Genomic DNA, 20,368 nt, shown 5'->3' with positions numbered 1-20,368 from the left:
ACAGGGACCAGAAAGAGAGAAAAGGCCCAGATAAAGGTTCCCCTTCAGCAGTAGGAGCAAATGCAAGGAGCACAGACAGTTTGTTCACGCTGCCCATGGACACTGGGGTTGTTGCTCTTTTAGGCCTGTGAGCCTGGGTGGAACAGAGTATTTCCCACATCTTTGTAGAACAGTATGTTTTTCTTTGCCACCAGCACAAGGACAAAACTGCATTCCTGGTCTTAGATTTTTCCAGTCAAGAACATCTTTCTTAACTTTGCTGTCAACTAAAAATTGTTATCTCTCCATAAAATCAATTAAATCTCAGCTGCTATCCCACTACTGTTCTCTTATGAACATAATTATGCACAGTATTCAGTATATATTTTAATAGGAACCGACACAATATAACAAAAAGCATTAAATTCTTTAGGCTCTCTTAAAAATATCTAATCAACTACTGGTGCTAGTGTGCCAAGGATTTTATAGAAACGGCAAATATTCAATAAGCTCAAGATCAATACCATCCTTCATAGGGTGCAACACACTGTTATCATTTTTTTTCTTATTTCTGGGGACAGTTTTTCTACTAGCACAATTCCCAGGCACACCTTCAGCTAGAAAAAGTGAGCACTGCCTCTAAGAGGTGATAACTCTAATTTTTGAATCTCTTACCTCTTTCCCTCTGTTGGTACAACCCTGTTCATAGGGACACAAGGGACTGATTGTAGAACTTATGGAGCTGAAATCCTCTGCTTTTGTCTTGCCATATTATTTTTAGTTTGGGTCAGTTTTTGAGGTTCACCATGTAGTAGCACAAGGACTTGCACAAGGGATAGAAGAAAAAGAAATAGTAACAGAAGGTTATGGCAACAGCCTAATTTTATGGAAGTGATATCTTGTGCCAATTGGAGGGGGCTTTTTTCTATGTATGCTTCAAGAATATGAGTTGTCCTTAAAATGTACTTATATTTTATTTGGTTCAAGAAAAAAGTATCATGAGTGCTCCCATCCATGTATCTTAACAAATATTCTCTGTCTAGACAGAAACTATAGTTCTGCAAAGTGGAGCTGAACAACTTGCTTAGTTTTTGTGAATATATGCCCAGACATAGTCCCATATTAAATCTTTATTTTACTTTGATGACTAGAGACTCAATAATGACTAAGCGACAGATGAGATGCGATTGCTGCTTACCCAGCAGATCAATACTCTCACTGCCTCCTGATGTGGGGGGGTGTATCCTGATAGTATTCAAATCTTTGATTACCTTACTCTTAACTGCATGCTCTCTGAAGCAGGATCAGTGTTTTGTTCTATTAACCCTTTAGCCAGCATGAATTCTGCCCTCATGATGGTACGAAGTTAAGCAGAAATATCTTCAAAACTATACCCCCCTGGAACTGTACAGCATTCACCAGAGGTGTCTCATTTTCTAGTTGTCTCACCTAGAAAACTGACCTTATTCTTGTATTTTTCAGTCTCTCAATTTACTTTTCTTCTATCTTATCTATACTGAAGTACTTTTTCTTACTAGATATCACTGTCTGGTATTCAGCTAACACAAACTTCTAACAGTGATTATTGCTCATCCATTACCTGTTTTCTTTTTGTCTAAATTGCACCAAACATTTTTCTTCAACTGATCGAGTCCAAAGGACAGACAAACAGTATGCCCTGCTACTCAGGAAAATTGAACACTTTCATGGTGCTAGCAGCATTCTGTGCCTTCATGCTAAAGAACCAGAAATCACCATGTGACACAAGTCTGGCCCCATAAATGTGTAACCAGCTTTCAGTTGCAGTGCACTACCTAACTGGTGCAGAAGACAACGAGACATTTGGGGAAGCAACATTTCTAAATGCCAAACATACAGAGATGAGCCACTAAATCTTATGAATTATCCATGCAGAGCAGACAGAACATTTGTTTTCAAGGTCAAATGAGAAAGATCCCCTGACCTGTATGGTAAACTACATGTTAATACATTTATCCATCTTTGGAATGTAAGGGACAAAGTCAACACAGAGAGAAATGAAGCGGTGGGGTAAGTCTGTCAAGCTACCAAAATCATTATGCCATCTGTTTTACTGGCATTTTTTATGTCTGTGCAGGGCATACTCATTGAAAAATAGACCTCTTATTCAAATTTGAGTTTCTTCCAAACTAGAATGCAGCATCAAATATATTTACATTCTTTGGATAACTCTTAATTGATTTTATTTTATGTACAGCTTTTTTCATATTCATTTAGTCACCTCAGTCACCTCATAACTAATGCAACAAAAAGTAAAACAAATGAATACTAAATTTCTTAAAGGGAAATTGCAGTAGTGTCCCTTAAAAGCTTCTGCACTTTCCCCCAGCCTTCACCAGGCAGGATACTGAAACTGGTATGATCCTGTTAAAACAGCGTGGTTTTTGTGGTTATCAACACTAACATTTAAAGGATAACAATTCAGAAAAGAACCAAGGGGGTCAATTGATTCCTCCTGAATACTTTGGACAAACAACACTCAAGTTTGGTTACTATCCTGATGGGCTGTTGAAACACAACTCTTTGACAGTTCAAGAGAAGGCTATTGTACTACCAGGGAGCAGCCTAGAGAATGAATGCTGACTGGAAATGTCAAGTTTAAACTCTCTAATAGTGCAAAGTATCTCAAAAGTTAATGCATATCCATCCTATAGTCCTTTGCATTAGCAGAATAGGTCAAAAAGGTCTTATTGGGACTCAGAGAATCACAGTTTCTCTTGCTTTACTCTTGCCTTGCCAAGAAGAATGACTAGGCTCCTTTACAGGGCCCTGTCCCTGCCTTGCATTTCATCAGCCTCATCATAGGAAGGTCTGAATTTCTGACTATTCCTACTTGCCATTTTTCTCCCTCCTGCAGTCCTAGTGTGAGAAGCAAATTCACCTTTTCTATTCCTCCCACTACAGTATTTCAAAATCTGAGCTGAACCATGAACTTTTGTTAGAGGATTCTACCCAGCAATACAAAGGCTATGGCACATGGTACATGCAATGTAGAAGTATACATACGTTACAGTTTTTCTTAATCACTGGGATAACATTAGATAAAAATAATTTTGAACATTTCCATCCATGATGACTGTGAAGTGTTAGGATCTTGCAACAAATATTTCAGAGTATTCATCACTGTGTTTTTGATATCTTTAAACAGGCAGTTAGCTCAATTTCTTATATATCCATGTCATTTTTCTTTCATATTAATATTCCCATATGACAAGTACATTACTTAAAACTGCTGAATTGATTTTCAAGAGGAATCTTAGTTTACATAAATTGTCACATTTCACAAAATCAAAAAAAAAAGGAAAAAAGCCAGATTCAATTCCATCTCTTGTTAGGAGCATTGAGAAATATACTAAAGGAGGAAAAAATTATAAGCTAGCAGAACAAATCATATTGTTTTTACAAGCAGCTGTGAAAAGATAGTCACTAAAAAGACTAATGAAGAAAAAAATCCAAAAGCTTAATATATTTTCTCCTCTGGATGGTTCAAGTTTAGAAACTGAGCACACCCTTTAGAGAAATTGAACCTAAGATAATTGCACTCATTTTACCACAGGTACAGCATCTCTAGAACCAGTGAAAGATATCAGTGGTGTATCTGTCCTAGAGATGTTTTCATTCTGAGGACACATCAGAGAAAGAGAAGCATGAAGTACAACATTACTGATCAAAATTTGTCTACACTGGGGTGTCTACTGAGAGTTTTTAGATATATCCAGCACTTTATTGTGGCCTGCAAACAGACTCTACTCATGCAACAGGTTCTGACCCTGTTGATTCTGTGGTATGACGGTGGTAAAATATTTCCTTTTTGTTTACTGTATTGTCCTAGCTGAATCTCCACTGCTATTTACTTCATTGTGAAATCAGATTTTTTTTTTTTTTTGCTTTTAAATATTGGGTTTCACCCTGATCTCTCCTTTCTTCTTCTTGCCCTTCCCTTCCCTTCCCTTCCCTTCCCTTCCCTTCCCTTCCCTTCCCTTCCCTTCCCTTCCCTTCCCTTCCCTTCCCTTCCCTTCCCTTCCCTTCCCTTCCCTTCCCTTCCCTTCCCTTCCCTTCCCTTCCTCCATCTCCTTTAGTTGCCACCCCCCTATGTCTAACTGCAGTAAGGAATATACTTTAATTTCATTAAGAAATGAATATACTAATATTCCAACCCTTCCCTATAACTCTGGGATATCACCACATGACTGTATTATACGATGTGCCCACGCCCTATAAAGCAGTCCAGTTGCCCTTTATTGTGTAGTTCAGCTCTCTTATCTGTTGTGTTTTGTTCGGTCTGATATGATGGTGCAGAATAATAAGAGCATTAAAATTGCATGATTGCAGTATTGCAAAAATACCACTGCTGTTGGTCAAGTACTAATGAAAAATGAATGCAATTCCTCACCAAATTTGGACGGCCATTTTAAAAGCAGTCATCTAAAACCAGGCAGTGTTTAGAAATGCATGACTACAATGTTTACCCATGAAGAAAACAGTGTTTCTTTATAATTCCAAAGAACCATATGTCTCCTTTAGTGGATCATACCAGTTTCTTTCATGGAGGCTTGTAAGGGTCATTAAACACCAATGGGTCTCTGAGTCCTTCTTCAGAGTCAATGACATTGTAGGCTTCAACAGGGATCTCATTTTACTTCTGTACAAGATCTTCAGGGCAAGGGAAGCAAATGAACTATGAAAAACATAATCACTACTTTTACTGTTGCTTTTTTCATCATAAAAATTCCATTTATTTAAATTCCATTAAAAAACACATTTGCCTCCTGAAAGCATAAATATATACTTTTGTCATAATTTTTCATTTTATAAAAGAGTTTTATCATTCTTTTGGGGAAAAAAATCTCCATAATAAATATTACACAAAGTTTTTATACAAAGTTGGGGACAAAGCAAGTGATTAACAAAGTAAATTCTTCTAGAATATTTTCTCAGAGGTGACAGGAAAATATTCCTCAAGCACCTGCGGGAATTAGCAGTCTAACATCCTTTTTCAGAAGTGACTTGAGGACCAAGGTTCAGCTTTTCAAAAATACCTGGGCCTTTAAATCACATTTTAATTTAAGAGAGTTAGGTACTCAAAACCTATGAGGATCTAGAATTCAGGATGAAAAGCCTTACAGAAAGTCAAGGGGATTTGAGTTATCAAAGGCCAGATTTTTTAAAAAGTATCTGAGGAACTTAGAGGCTGAGATAGGTGCCTAGCTGATTTTTTTTTTCAAAGTAGACTGAAGAAGGGTTAAGTCCTTAACACTCCCTGAGATGTGTGTTCTTAGAAAGTGCTAACTATGCCTTTGGATCTAAATACCTTTTAAAAAAAGTTTCCTTGAACTGGTTTTGAAAGTGGTTTTATCATCTGAATGTAATGATTTATCCTATGCTTAATTCCTGACCTCCCAAAAATTGCCATAGACCTGCTTTACACAGCTAATTTTGTGTCATAATCTTGATGGAAATGGACGGAATTAGAAAACAAAATCTTATTCAAACAAAATTTAGTTGGCATTTGGATCCAGAAGTTCATAAATTTTGACAGCTGAAAATAACAGGCAGTTCTGCTCCACTGTGATCATACTTGGAAGAGCTGTTAGACCCTGAGCATGCTCAGCTGCAAGAATTCACCCTGTCTATGCTAAGCAGCCCACAGCAGCAGCATATCTGTATGAAGTCATACTGTTAGCAGTGCCAGAGTCTGACAATATGAATGACTGACTTGCTTTCACCACGTTTGCCACAGCTGGGAAGAAGACAAGGGGTACACTGTACAAAGAATTTCAACACAATGCAAATCTGGTGAGATGCAGTTTCAGATTTTGATTTCTGAGGAAGCAGAATTTTTTCTGGTTGCATTATACCATGGTTATCTGCAGTTCTATTCTTTTGGCCCCTGCCAACTTATTTCTTCTTTCTTAATTTACTCATATAATTATCTTATCTAAATATAAATTTCCCTGTAACAGTTCTCAGTATTCACCCTTTAAAATGAATCCACTCTTTAGTACTGAAAACGTTAGTTCCTTCCTGAGTCATGTTTGATTTTTTTTCCTGTACTGACTGGCTTCTGAACACAGTGCCTGATGGTAAGCTTTGTCAAGAGATGCTGAGATATAAAGAACAACAGGTTACCTCATAATCTCTTCTTGTTAATGCTTGTTCTGGAGAGCACCTGCTGTCTTTAAAAGGGATTTGAGTGACCCAAGATTAAGAAGTCTCTCTACAACAATTACTGTTCTTATCACTGAAGAATACTCATACCAATGTGACATCTTCCTGATGGTTTCAAATTCACAGACTGAGGGAGAGATAAGAGTCAAAGAACCATACAGTGTGCAATTATAAGAAGACATCAAACTAGTCCAGTACAATTCCATTTTGGAGAAGAGTGGTGCTATTAGACTAATTAATTTCTGCCTGGAAAGTAACTATTAGGAAAAAACACCCTCTGATTTCATTTAAAGGAATTTTAAAATGCAGTGGTGCCTAGAGTATTTCTAATCCCCTTTCTGCATCAGCCTTACTGGGCAAATAGCATAAGGGGCATGGGGACACTAAATGGATCACACAACCTAACATCAGCAGAGATTCAGAGAATACATTAAATCTTGGGAGTACCACAGAATATTCCTTGCTACCTCTTTGGTTTAAAACATACTAAAGTACGGACTTCTGTTCTACTGAAGTCAAATTTGTTACATAAAGGATTTCCTGCCATGAGACCTATCATAGTATGTCCCTAATTAATCAAAACATTTTTTTTCAAGCCTGGTTAACCACTGAGCTCCTATCACCATCACTTGCATTGACATTATTTGTTAAATCTGGTTCTTTGAAACATTATCCAAAGTCATCAATATTTTGAAAATTAATGTGGGAAGATGACATTTTCAAGGAGATTGTAACCATTGTACCCACTGAATCCACCCATCTTTGTTTCTTTCCAACATTCTAGGCACAAAAAAAAGGACACAAGCTATAATTCTGCTTGTTCTCCTCTTCTTCCCTCAGTATCCTAGAGACGATGTCTTTAAAAAATACAGAAAAAAAATCAAACCCATACATCAAAAAATACTCTTTCATACTAACTGAGAAAGCAAACTTGCTGGGAACCCTTCTTTATCCAATCTGAGAGCATGTTGAGGTCTCCAGATGATCAGTCTTCAGTTATGTCTACATCATCTAATTTGTTTACATGTTATATGGAATTGATTGAATTTTATTTCCAAGCAAAGAAAAAAACAACTAGTGAAACTCACAGGCTGGTTAGAAACAGAAATTAATTCTTTCAAATCAGATGCAAATGATAGGTTTGCCAGAAGAAACAAGTAAGACAAGGCAACAGTGAGAAAGGGTAATTGAAGATTGGCATCCTGGATGTTCCATGATGGAAAGCCAAGATGGCAGCCTGGTACGGCTGAAGAAAGTTTTGGCCGTCCCAAGTCAAGAAAGCAAAATTATCTGACATTTATTTACTTTTGCTTGGCGCAGTTTAGGATACCATCAATGGAAGAGAACACAGTTCACTGCTTATAAGCTCCCTATTTAAAAATGCATTAGAATATTTTTGCTAATAATATTTTTGCTATATTTGTGCTAATAACAAAACTTGAAGGATAATCTCAATATGACTTCAGAGTACATTTTCACAGCTGTCTTCCCGACTGCAGAACACCTGATATTCATTAATTATATCCACAGTGGTAAGAAAAAAACACAAACAGCAACCAAATTAATTAGTAAACTGAAGCATGCTGCCAAAACCAGGGATAGCTAAACATTAACTTTACTGGGGTCTGTGCATCTACCATGTCAATGAATATTATGTTTCCAGCACTGCAGAAATTGAGTCAGCTACATTGAAATCCCTGGTGGTACATGGTGATCTACTGAAACAGACAGAGACAAGAAGGTAGACTTCTGTTTGTCTGGATTGGACACAGAAATCCAGACTCTTCCAGTGATCAACAGACCAGTTATTATACAACAAACCCCACTGGCTCCTTCACAGCTTGCTCAGCTGTTGTGCCACTATGTAGTTAAGAAGCCTTTAATCTTCAGGCTGACATAGGCGCCATGAATCTACAGACGAAAATTTCATACCCAATTTGGCTGAAAGCTAATTACTGCCTGTTATTCTAGCTACTTTCCTCTGAGTAGAAGAGTGGGGGGGACAAAATCAAATGCTCTCTACTTTTACTGTCTTTTGATTTGTGCTATGAACTGCAACTCTGAAAACATTTGTACAAAAATAAAGTTATTTCTATGTTTCAAGAATATAAAAGATTGTCAGATAGTCATAAAATGCTGCTGGTCAAGATGTATCCCTCAAGATATAGGCTTAATTTAATCCAGATTAAAATTCTGTTCTCCAGGTTCCAGCTGAGGACATGTTTTTACAATCGTTTCCAGTGAAATGTGCATTTTCAGATCTAAGCAACAGTCCCTAAAATGGGGCTTTGTGATACTGGAAATGAGTCTGCTAAAGGCAATTAGGAGCTTTATGCTCTCGTGTGTAGCTCTTGAACTCCAGTGGGACTGTTCAGATTGAGTAAAGTGAGAAACATGAATCAGCCTTTGCAGGATGAGGGACTTAGTGTAACATCCCTAATACCATCACAATATGCTATTTAAAATTCAAAAAACCATAAAGATTATTCTAAGTGAAAACTGTTGTCCATTAAGTATAATAGATCAAACAGAATGAAGAAAAGATGACAAGGGAGCCAGAAAAAACAGCAGTAAAATCAAAGCATTTGGACATGTATACAGCATGGTTTACCAAAGGTGAAAGAAAATACAAATATGCAGGAGATAATGTGTTTCAAAGTTCAATAATCATGGGAAAAGTATGAATTAATAAGGAAATTATATCTTTAAAAAGTAATATTTGTGATGTACAAGATATTTGAGCCAGATTCATACATATCTTTTTTTAAAATGGCAAATCACAGCTTTCAATAACAAAAAGCTTTTTAATAATCAGAGAATGGTATAAGAAATGTTCTTAATGAAAGAGTTGCACTGTCTCCTGACACAATATCCTTTGATGACAAATTGTGCTTCAAAGCGAGAGCCAAGTTAGTTCAGATTCCTATTCTGAATTCCCCCATAGGAATCCATACCTTTCTCTTTCTTCTGACTATAGGTAGACTCCGAGCAGTTGGGAGCCCATGCATAAAGCCTACCCTTTCCAACTTCTTTCCTATGTAATACTTTTCTGTTTAATGTAGCTATTTATTGGACACTGATTTAAGTACTTCCATATACTTATTTCAGTTTTTTATTTCAGGAAAAGGACAACCATTTTGACACATTTTTTCAAGTAAACAGTGGGTTTCAGCATTTCTGATCATGCATTCATATTCACCACCATTTCACTAAAAAAAAGGCAAAAAAAACTATAGCTTTTGCAGGAGATTTCATTTCTTTCCAGATAATCCATTAACAGTTCTTCCACTCTGTACACTTGAAAACTGTTTTGCATTTGTATGCTATTACCTCCCCAGTTTTTGTTCTCATTGTCTGACTAAATCAACAGAACTCAATCCAAACAATTTTCTAAAGGATGTTGAATTATAAAATAAACTCATTTGTACATCATAGGAAATTTATCCTATGAGAGCCTCCTTTACACATCAGCCTCACCCTTTTCAATCTTAAAAAATATCTTTGGAATTGAATTTGCTGCGATATGAGTTGCATATACTAAAATTGTGCTACTTATCTCACCATAGTTTTTAGGTAACTTACAAATTTTAGAAAGGTCAGATTCACAAGAAAGCAAGCAGATAAGAAGACAAGAACATAATCATGCTCCTCTATGAGTCCATTGTGCGGCTATATCATTAAAGTTATCGGCAACTCTCACCTCCTTCTCTCAGGAAGAACATGAGTGACAATATTGAGAAGACACTACATCCTGAGCTTTATTTCTAAGCCAGGGCCACTTTGGAATAGCTCTGATTTTCAGAAGGGAATGCCAGAATGTTGGCACAGACACACCACTGAGCTACCAGAACCCTTGGTCTGACTCAGCACAGCAGCTTCCATGTGTTTTTTAATAACGAAGCTGGTCTCCAGAAATGACCAGAAGAAACTTCCTATTCATTTATCACATTGCATCCTCACATGCATTCAGCTTTATTTTTGTGGCAGTGGCCAGCCATGGCCAACTAGGCCCCTGGCATTCTAAATTATAGCAGGGCTAAGAACCCTGTAAATCAGGCACGAAATTTTAATGCCACCCTTGGCCCCCACGACCATCAATCCTTTATCCCTATTAGTCACAAATTGAATCAAGCCCAAATGTCTGCAGTTTTAAGCAAGATACCATCTCTGATGGCATCATGACCAGTTTCCCTCAGACTTAAACTAGTCCAGTGACAAAACAGCTCTCCTCCCCCACAGCCTATGGAGGTGAGAAAAACCAGAGAGAAATAGGATGCTTTCCACAAAAGAGAATTTATATGCAAAAAACTGATAAAACCAGCAGTCTACAGCAGCATATTTTTAGGATACAGATAATTCTGGCTTAGTTCCACAAAATAAATGGTAGAGCTGCCTCAATTTAATTACCACCCCATGAAGAAATCTGACAGCCCCAATGCAGTGCTTAGTAAGCATTTTAGCTCAGACAGCTTGAAGATGTATTGTAGAACTGAAATTACAATACATACCATGACTTGTTCTGTCATCCTACTTTGGGAATGCAGCATGCATGTCTCTCTAATGAGCTGTCTGATATTCACCCACTTCACCTGTAGCAAACAGGAGTAAAACGTAAGTAACCATAAGTTGGCATATCAGTTGAATGCAAGCTAAGATATTCGTTTGTGGCAGATGGTTTCAGAAGATTCTAACTATCTATACAAGTTTAATACATAATTTACTTATATTTACATTTTGAAAACATTTTTATTTTTCTAAATTATTAATTATTACAATCTGGGGAAAAAAACTCAAACCAAAACCAAACAATCCATAAACTCTGCTCTCTTCTTCTCCTTCCTACATTTCTGCTTACAAAATTCCTCGAAATTTTTTAGGCACATAATTCCTGCTATGTCTAGCACATGATAAAATATGTATAATTAAGAACACACATGTACTTCCTGTTAAGAAAATTAACTCCGCAAAAAAAACCTTTTCTCTGCTACAATAAAACACCAAAGAAGAAAAACAATATATTAAAACCAAAAAGTAACAAAACACTTTTAAAAGCTTACACGAATGTTTTTCTGTCTTATTTTGTAAATAAAAGTATTTATGCTTAAAAGTATATGCTAGTCTACACTTCTATGAGTATAATGAAATTATGTACCTTTATTAAGAACCCATACAAGTGATCCATTATTTTTCCAACAGAAGAAAGACTGAAATTTATTTATTCATATGAAGTCTTACAGAGAAAATTGAGAAGTTTTATTTTCTTTTTAATTATGCCATTACAACAGAATTGGACTGCACCACCCTTCCTCTGGCTAAGCAATTTTTAGGAAGTACGTGGAAAAGCAATGAAGCCCAGGCTAAATTTTAAAACACCCACCTCAAGGAACCATGCATACTTATAAGAAGACCCACCTAAAGCATCCAAAAATCAATGAGTTTTCATTGAATTAATCACTGACTTAACACCACTGTGAGTTAAGTGTCATAGACTGAATAATGCTTAATGCCATCTCAGAAGCCAGGAATTGTGGAAAAGAACTGAGATGATTCTTCTGTTTCCCCTTTGGATTCTAAAAAAGTGATTGCAATAAATACAGGTAGAAAAGAAGTTTCAGATTATATTTGAAATCTTGGAGTCTAGATCACGCTAGTACGGCACTCTACAGTACCTGTAATACAATCAGTGCTCATGAGTTTAGGAAATTATTTAGAAGATAATTTAAAATTTAGGATTGAAATATCTTTATAAGCAGCAAAATACCAACAATTTGTGAAATTATATGTTCATTTATGCTCAGTCTTCCTTTTTCTTCTTACTGCACCTATGTTTATTTAAGTCAGCACTCCTTTCCTTGTGACTGCCTCTGAACTAGGGATCAGATACTCAAAAGTAATTGTGCAGGTCATACACCAGAAGAAATGTTTGGCATTGTATACTTAGCTGTTTCTGAAGTCCAACCCTCTCTAACACAGCTCAAGTTAAGAATCTAAAGCCAAAAGGTCAAGAATTCTAAAATGTTGAAAACCCTGATACATAAAGGTCAGAAGATAAGATGATCCAATCCATTCTAAAGTTCAAATACACTTGAGAAAATCACTTGCTATATGATTTTTTTTTAGTTTTTAAAAAATAAGTGAAAACATCTGCAAGATAAAATAGTTTTGATTTGCCAAATGTTGGCTCCCTTACAAACCCTGTGTGCAATTAATTGGATTTGTATCTTACGCATCATTTGGAGTATGAACTATTGTTCAAACTTTATTTTCTTTCTCTTACACAATATATCGCTCTTTCAAAAACAGAAATGTTCCATCACTTTTTTTCAGACTGACAGGGTTACAGAAAACAGAAGTACCTCAGGACATTGAAAGCACTTCCCAGTCACTATTACTTGAAAGCAAGAGTTTTAACTCTAAAAGAAGCATGATGCCCAAAAAGAAACAATACTCTGAAAAAAAAGATGAAAAATTGTAGATTACTTTCACAGGCTCTTATTCTACAATGGAGAAAATATCCACATTCTAGCCAGGCTTCTTTGAAAAGAATATTTTCCTTTTATACAGAGATAAAAAGCAAAGCTTTCAGGTCAGAGGCTATAGGGGAAAAAGAGCTAATGTCTCCCCTGCTTTGATGTTACAAGTAGTGCCTCGTTACAGAAGTGTATTAGAGGTACCAGTAAACTGAGCCAGCATGTTTAATAACCAGCTTCAGCATGGGTGGCACATGGATCATCCTGTACATAACACAGCAAGCAGTCATGTGCATTACCAACAATACACAAACCTTTACTTTAACATGTTTACATTCCCTTAAAATATGGCACAGTTAAAAGGTAGTTTTTGATTTATAGACACTGGAGGAAGACTTCTTTAAAGTGTATCTGTGACAGCTATAGACAGCAAACCAGGATTAAGAATTTCTCTCTGGTTAACATGTAACACATATAATGGGGTTTGTAGTGGTGTCTAGTATCTGGAAACAGCACATTTCAGTCTCCGAGTACTCAACACAACTGTGATTAATGGTGTTTAGTGTCTCGTTTGCTTTTGGAGCTGAAGGACTGTAGATTGGAGGAACCAGCCCAAAACAACAAGGTCTGGTGCACTTGTCTTTCACAGATTCCTGGGAGCTGAAGGACCAAATGCTCCAGTTTGTATTGATCCTAATGCACTCATGCCTCTAATGAACCAATTTATCTATTAACTCACCTTTTGGAACAGTATATCTCAAAATCCAGAAAATGCTAGAAGGAAATAAATAAATATTACCTTAAAAATCAACCAAAAATATTAATTAAACTTTTGGTGTTATGTAGCTCCAAGCTGTATAAGAGTAGGAAATACCCTTAGGAAAAAAAAAAAGCAAACCTGAATTATTTTTTACTTACTTTTTTTTTGTACCCATGTAAATTGAAACTTGGTAGGAGTACTAATCCTCAAATTAACAAAAATAATGTTTATTCTCTTAAGTATTTGATAACCTCCAACAGACTACTACAGACAATAAAACATAATTTTTGATTGAGTTTGCTATAATTTGGGAAATTATGTTTGTTTGGGTATTATTAGTGAAATACTAATTGCTGAGTGAGACTACTGATTATGCAAATATGAAAATTACAATAATACTATTTATATATCCTGTAGTTTGAGCATTGCTTCACCAAAATCTCTCAAAAATCTCAAGTAATCAGAAAGCTGAAATGCAATGACCCTATATTTGAACCACAGGTAGATAAACCCTGTCAACTTTTCTTGTGTATTCAGAAACCTCTGTAACAGCTCTAGATTCCAGCCAGAAGTAAGCCGCTGCAAGAAGGATAACAGGGATTTGTGAAAGCATTTCAGTAGGGAGTCTCTGCAGGAAAGATGGAAAGGGTTCAAAAGAAATGGAAAACCAGTAAAAATACTGGGAATGGAAAAGGGAAAATAAATGAGTTCAGGGAAAAGCTAAGAAAAAGGGAATTTAAAAAGCTAGATATATGAGGAGTGTGGATAGAGAAAGAAAACTGCAAAAAATAAAAATTTGGGACCCTTAAATAGAGAGGAACAAGGGAAATACCATTTTCACTAAATGTTTCCTGGTATAGCAGCAAAGAAACAAATCTCTCTCCCTATAGGTTCAGGTACCTGCCACAAAAAGTCCAGGAGGAGTTTTTGAGCCTGATTATTTTTAACAGATTTCCAAATCACATTTTTAGCTTTGTTTTATTTATAAATATATTTAAGATTAATGATTCACTGGAAACACTGGAGAACACAATGTCCTAAATAACCACAGACTTGTTTATTTCCTAGACTTGGTTTCCACACAGGTAAAATAGGGATTAACTAATGATTTTGGCTTCAGAATGCTATGAAATTACACTTTCCCTCTGCTGGAAGCTACACCTCCAGAAGCACAGGTGTCTGAAGGGAGCTCATCTTCCTGTCCCTCCCACTGTAAATCCGCTGTGCCTTCCGAGGTCACATAAGCTCTTCACCTCTTCACCACGCAGACATAAACATGTTCTGTATGGAAAAGAGGTGCAGCAGAAAAGGCTGACAAGCCCCACTAAACACCTCAGGAGCAGAGGGTTGTAAATTGGGACCCAAACCCACAGCAGCTGTTGTCATCTCCTGAGGTGCCTCAGAGTTCTTAACAAGGACAACAATAAAAAATGTGGATTTTTTTTTTCAGTAGAAGGTATGACACACAAAGATTACAACTTTTTTCTCTCAAATGATTGGAAGTGCCAATGCTGTGATGGACTATGTCTGTTTTTCTGTTTCAACATCTGTTTTGAATATCTCCAGATTTTGCAGATGTTTATAGGCTACCTCCTTAGCAACACAATTCTGAAACTCTTAAAAACTCTCTGCTCTGATCAGCCAGTTTTTCATCCTGCCTCCACACCAATTTCTGCCTTACTGCTGAAGTATCTGCAATGGCAGGTAGGTTCCCTAATCCCTTGTTCTTTTCATATGCTAGCACAACTCTACTCCATCTAGATCGGAATGCTTTTTAGATTTATTTTCTCCCCTTTCTTTTGGAGAGCTCCCATTCTAGCTCCCGTAGCAGGACCAGAAGGAGCAGGCGAGGGTTTCCAGGTGGGAAGTAAGCAGGGTGATTTTTGTGTGCAAAGCAAGGTAGGGTGCAGGCATAGGGATCCCCTGCAGCTTGGTGCACTTCCTCCCGCACAACACCTCTTTTTTGCCCTTGTTTGTTCTTCAATAATGAGTCACTGGGAACAAAGACCATCCACTGCATATGCTTGGGGAAAAGAAAAAATAAACAAACAAATGAAAAATCTCTACTGCTACCAAGAAATAGTGATGAGATTTTCTTTAGAAAGCTATGTGACTTATAAACAATATATGACTGCCACGTGCTAAAAAGGAACAAGGTCTCCAGTGGGAAACAGATGAAGTGTTATTCTTAAAAGACAAAGTCAGGAGATACAAAAGGGCATACATCATTTCCCTCTGAAATTGTATGATAAAATGACAGCAAAAATCAGCTTAGAAGCAACATGCGAACTAGCCTTCTGTGCCTCTTGCTCTCTTCCTTCCAAGACTAAATGGATCTGTGTCTCTCTTTTGTCACATTGTTGTAACTTTCATTCAGTCTCCCCACTTCACCTTGACCGCATCTGAACAGTGACAATATGTTTCTTGTTCTTCACACTTTTCCCAGTAAGGATCACTGACAGCCTCTTACTTTGTATTTTCTCGGCTTTTCAGGCAGGGATTTTTTTTTTTCCTTCTTTTTCTCCCAGCCATCATCACTGTTATTTGGAGAGAATTTGGTTCAATTTCCATTTTAAACATGAAATGTTTGAATTAGCTCATAATGTCTCCCAGTTCACAGAGGAAAAAGCTGGTCTTTAAAAAAAAAAAGTTTCATTTTTACAAAATAAAAATGAAAAGCTGCAGAATAATCTTAAATCATTTTATACTGCACATAGGACTTCAAAATAATGAGAGCTCTTCAATTTGGAAATGATTGGGGTTCTAGGCATATGAATCAGACAGAGCTGTAAAATTATTAGAACACAGCAACATCTTTCGTAAGCAATTCAATTCAGAGGTGATCAAAGATTCTGGACTTGCAGAGCAATTTACTTGGCATTTGCAGGAAAGCCTCACTCTTTCAAACTGAAGCACTCTTAACACTATGAAGAACTTCAATAATTTTAAATTGGCATGTACCATACATGCCTAGAAATCCAACTCAGGTTTTAAATAAAAACACTATCACTTCAAAAGTATGAAGAGCCCACCCACAACAGGACAGCATTCTAGCCTTCCCAATTTAGCCTAGCTGTTATTTCTCCCATGCTAGGTTTTCTGGCAGGAGGAGCTGCTGAAAACATTAGAGGTGAGTGAGGTTTTTTTCTTTTTATCCTTGCCTTCCGATCATCTACGAATGTTTTCCTAAACTCTAAACTCTGGACAGCCTTAGTTTGCAAGCTGATTTTTGAGGTATGGTGAATGCCAATTTGAAACAGTTTTAAATATTTTAAATTAAAAACAGAAGACAATATTTAAGCCAAATCAAAGATGTAATATCTTCCCAACCAAAACTTTAATTATGATGAGTATAAGTTTGCAAATTATATATATATATATATATATATAATTTAGCTGAGCTTAGGCTTGCAAATAGCTGTTCTTAAGGGAAACACAGAGTACACTGAGTTCTGAAACAATATTGACAGAACAGGAAAATAAAATTAAGTCTAAATTTTAAAGATTATATCTGAACTGTAGAAGAAAGAAAAGTCCCCTGAGCAAGACAGGTCTTGTGTTGACCCAGCAGACCCTTTGCTTCCATGCAAGTTGTCCTGTTATGTTAAACAGACTCCTGTCACCAGATGCCTCTCACTTTTACATCTCATGCAACCACCTTTCCAATCATTCTGGCCAAACAAGAAACCCTTCCTTGTGGGTGATCACATAAGAGCTACAGTCTACAGAAACTCAATATCAAACTTACTGATACAGAGGCAGGATGATGGGAGATACATATGAGGCAGCCAGTGATATTTCAGGTAGGATGAGGTTTTGACATTCAGTTCTAAAAGTATTCTATTCAGCTCCAACCAGATGCTAGAAAGACATCAACACAAGTTTGAATAGACCTTGATAATGCTGGGGAAGATTGGCGCACCAGAAACAAGTAGGTGGAGGGAACTGATCAGATTAGGTGACCCCAAATGTCTCCCTCAGGCTTTAAAACCACACAGAAATTGTTTTGGATTCATGCAGGTGATGCAGTGATGGATGGAAAAGCCCCAGACAGCAAAATCAACTTCTGTCACAAATGAATACGATTTGCTGCAATTATTTTAGATTTTACCACCTGTAAGTAGTTTCTCCAATGTACAGCATATCAAAATACTTTTATTCGGGAAGGAACTTCTGGAATATCTGGTTCAACCCCTAATTCAACAGAGAATCAGCACAGATCAGGTTGCTCAGGATTTTATACAGTCAAGATTTTAATATCCCCAAGGATGTAGTTTTATAAATCACTAATACTTCTTCATGTTTGTCCTCTTCTAAATTACAGTATCTTAGAATTAGGAAATTTTAGATTTTCTACCTGAGACAGTGATAGTCAGGCCTGTTTCTATGGATGAAACATATCTATAAAATATTAATGGGATATAAACAAATGCAGGTGCCCTTGAATGTTTTTAGTTCTACCTGAGTTCATGTGATCTACGATAAGAATTCTGTTCTATCCCACATGGGTTATAGCTTAGCCTCAAGACTTAGTGGATGTGTGACTTTTTGTGAATTTAGTGGAGACTATGATGTCTATAAACCCTTACAAAATCTCACACACAAAAAAAGGTATTAGTAGGTTTCTACCTCAAACTATGCCAGGCTCACTGTCAGAAAGCAAAAGTGCTTACAAATATCCATCTCAGGCTTATAAAATTAATTTAGCCCCTTGTGGTGCAGACTGACAGGAAATAGTACAGGATGCGTTTTCTTAAACATATAAAAGAAAGCTAAACCTCTCCAGAATCTTAAATAATGAAACTTAATGTGTGACAAAGCTTGAGGACTGAACCACAACTGCTGGACACAAAAATTGTATGTTTCAAATGCATCTTAATTATTTTCTACTAGATATGACTTTCCTACATTTGCTATGTGTGAAGTTTGAAAGCAAACTTTTTTTGTAAATATTAGGAGAGGAATTGTAGTCATGGCTTCAAGTGGGAAACGATCTAAGTGTTCACTATTAGATCTAGATCTAGTCAGAAAAAGATGAGACCAATAAGCACATATTTTCCAATACCTAAATTATTCATAATTTCAACTGCAGTTTTAAATGACATTTAAAAATATTTTATTTCATTTCAGGAAAAAAAAACCTTTTTCAGTTTACAATAGCATTTAACTTTGATGCTTACCTATTGAAGTGAACCATATGGGAGAGAAATGTGTTCCTACCTTCCATGCAGCTGTTGTTCAGTGCTGTTCTATAAGACAAGGTTGTTCAAATAAAAGAGAAATGTAGTTAATGCTACTACAACTATTTTGTGTAGTAGCAAGATGACTGCTATAATTTTTGAGCCAAAAATCTCAAAACTTTCATGACATGACAAAAATCTAGAAGTCTTAATCTGTAAATAATATTTCAGCTTCTTCAGTGTTGAAGATTATTGTAGTGCTTTGAGCAGTTTAATCTGGTAATTAAGACTTCCCTTTATGCACACAGAAATTACCTGAAATCAGCTGCCTTCAGCCCTTCCAGAAGCCTCAGGCCAGGAGGAGAAAAAGGTAAATAATGTCAGAAAAAGTATATAAGCTCTACTAACAACTTAATAGATTTCCCTTTAGGATTCATCTCAACCTCTTAATATGTTTTAAAAACCAACCTGTCTAATGTCCTAAAGTATAAAAACATAGTAACTTTTTTTTTTAATATCACTTTTCAATACTAATTTGAGAAGATTTTGAACTAAGAATAATGGTTTTCCAAGTCAAAACCAGCAGCTCTCATTTAGTTTTGCTCTAGGTTTTCCAAAAAATAAAAGCACTCCTTTTTTGTTGTCTCCATGCTTGAGACAAAAAAAAAAAAAAGGAACGAGAATGTCTTAAAAGATTGAAAAAAAGTTAAAATAAGGCTGAAGATTTTCACAATTAATCAATTAAATTAGTTGTCCCTCCCCTATAAATAAAAAGGCCTTCAGACATAAGCAATGAAAATTGTTTTCTATTCTAAGTAGAGAATGTATTCCCTTTACCAGATCCACCCATCATATAACAATAGAACTTTGAAAAAGGAAGGATTGTGGTTTGGTGGGACCTGGAGAGAAGAGTTCAGAATGGAAGATGAGCTGCAAAGGGTTTTCCACATATCCCTTCGGTGCAGAGGCTATTGAATGCTTCCTCTGCTCTCATCTACCAGAGCTACACTGGAAAACTGCTGCCAGTGCGAGTATTCCCCTCTGTATAAAGTCATAAACCAAGGCTTAGTGTGCTGAGACTTTTTGCTTCTCTAAGGACTAAATTCCTCTTGAGTATAGAATAATTAGAATTGTTATCTATTAATGAAAGACTAAGAGAAATTACTTTAGCATTAAAAGAATAAAATTTTGTTGAATCTGTTCTTGGTACATGTTTGCACAACCTAGCCCAAGTTGAAGGATATCAAACTAGAAAAAAAGCGCCTATTTCTTCTTTTTAATAGATGATTTGCTCCAATAAGTTACTAAGTTGGATGAGCTACTAACTGGATACTAAATGGAGAGATGGGCAGTGTGAAGTCACTTCTTACATTTCCAGCGCATGATCTTAAGATACTCTGGGATCTTGGAGGGTGTAATGCTGCCATTTGACTTAATTTTTTCCTCCACCTCATACAAATGTGGAAAGAAACATTCCAGGGATGGGAAAAAAATACAGAAGACCTTGTATCCTGAAATGCCTGACCCTGCTCTCTGGACTAGCGGGTGATGAGAGCTCAGCTCTCCCCAGCACAGCAGTTCATTGATTTGCATGGTGCTGGGGTGCCTGGGCTGCCAGGAGCCCTCTATTGCACCAACAGCGCCTGTGACAACACTGGCATGTTCAAATTGTGGGAACTAATCCAAGGCAAGCAGCACTCCGTTCTCTTTGGTTTTGATGGTCATCATAGGCTCTCAAACAAACCCAAGAATAACCCAGAGTTTGTGACTTT

General features: G+C 36.6%; 1 long non-coding RNA gene across 1 annotated transcript in view; it reads right to left on the bottom strand.

The window, feature by feature from the left end:
* LOC115901554 overlaps nt 1-20,368 on the bottom strand; it is a 196,067-nt gene that overhangs the window by 24,643 nt on the left and 151,056 nt on the right. The window contains exon 3 of the long non-coding RNA XR_004060565.1: nt 10,695-10,775. This is a non-coding gene — a long non-coding RNA (uncharacterized LOC115901554). The remainder of the gene's footprint in view (nt 1-10,694; nt 10,776-20,368) is intronic.

The sequence above is a fragment of the Camarhynchus parvulus genome, chromosome 3, assembly GCF_901933205.1.
Source record: "Camarhynchus parvulus chromosome 3, STF_HiC, whole genome shotgun sequence".
Classification (NCBI taxonomy): Eukaryota; Metazoa; Chordata; class Aves; order Passeriformes; family Thraupidae; genus Camarhynchus; species Camarhynchus parvulus.
The sequence above is the reverse complement of the archived record's forward strand: the minus strand, read 5'-3'. Positions and strand labels throughout refer to the sequence as shown.